This window comes from Micropterus dolomieu, linkage group LG12, assembly GCF_021292245.1.
Source record: "Micropterus dolomieu isolate WLL.071019.BEF.003 ecotype Adirondacks linkage group LG12, ASM2129224v1, whole genome shotgun sequence".
Lineage (NCBI taxonomy): Eukaryota > Metazoa > Chordata > Actinopteri > Centrarchiformes > Centrarchidae > Micropterus > Micropterus dolomieu.
The window spans coordinates 5997135-5998583 of NC_060161.1; positions in this window are offsets into that span (position 1 = coordinate 5997135).

The window sequence follows — 1449 nt, forward strand, 5'->3', positions numbered from 1 at the left end:
AAAACGTGTTCCATCTGCGATGTTAGTCCCAGGCCACTTTCTCCTTCTGATAGCTGAGACAGCTGATACTCCCCAAGCTCTGAGTTTTGCCAGGATCTCAGCATCATTCACATAAGCAGGTAATCCCAGGAATGAGACAACAAGCTCATCATTGCCCAATTCTTTCGCCATCACTCTAGAGTCTCTGATTTTAAATCCATCAAGCAATCTGTCCTTTCCTCTTGGATGTGACATTGTCATTTCATATTTATTTACTCCTGTAGCGCGACAGGCAAAAAGTCCGCCACACACTTGCCTTACGTTTTTCATTAATTCCAAAGCAGACACATTATCAGCTCCCATTACTTCCACACTCACAGTTAACAGTTTCTCGTACTGTATGTTATCTTGTTTCCATCCGTCCTTCAGCACTTCTTCCCGAATCTTTCCTTCATTGATTAATCCAGCCGCTGTTTCACTCCCGTGCGCCGCGCTCAGTACTCCAGCCGCTTTTTGCGCTGTTTTCACTTTGTCTTTTGACGGACCGCGATCCTCAATTCCTCCGTCACACAAAGTCATATCTAAACATGCTTCTCTGTTCTCCACACTTTTCGGCATACCTCCTGGATTTATTAAACTCCGTCTTTCGTCCGCCACATCCATCATATTCTTCACCGCACCCGCTTTCAGCCGAACAGACGCCATTGCTCAGCCAAAAGTGTGCGTCTCATCTCAGAAATAAAAAAGATCCTCCCCGATCAGTGTATACATTGTCAGGGGGGGGGTTACACTACACAGCAGACAAGAAAATAGCAAAAACGTCCGAGATGTGAGACAGACTGCTGCTGCCCCCAAACGGCCCTTCAAAAGATGTTCTACAGCTAATTGACAAAAAACGTATTCTGCCCATAATGTCCAAGGTGCTCCAGAGTCACTTGGAATCCACAGGCACTGATTCCTGGGTAAACATCCAGGAACCGGGACACCGTTCACGCTGGCAGTCCACAGACAGGAATAGGCAGGAATCCCAGGAACAGGAACTCATTCCTGGGTAAAGTCCCAAGGGACCGGCCCCCCCTTAACCACCGGAGGCCCACACCACAAGGAAGAGGAACAGATTCCTGGGTAAAGTTCCGGGGACCAGGCCACCTTCTGCTGGAGGTCCATACAGTCATTCCCGTGTAGACATTTAGGAAAAAGGGCCAGGTCGAGCTGGAAGTCCATACCCCAGGAGCAGGTACTCAGTCCTGGGCAACGCTCTAGGCCCCTCCTGCTGAACGGCCCATAGCCAGATATAGATACTAATTTCTGGCTAAGGATCCAGGGATAAGGACCCCCAGGAACCAGGCCCCTCCAGCTGCAGGTCAATCCCCAAGAAAGGCCAGTCAGTCTTGGGGATGGCCCGCACATCACTCAAGCGGCTCTGGCTTTCAAAGCCAGCCCCTGCACTAAAGAAGCAGGAGCGCCCCG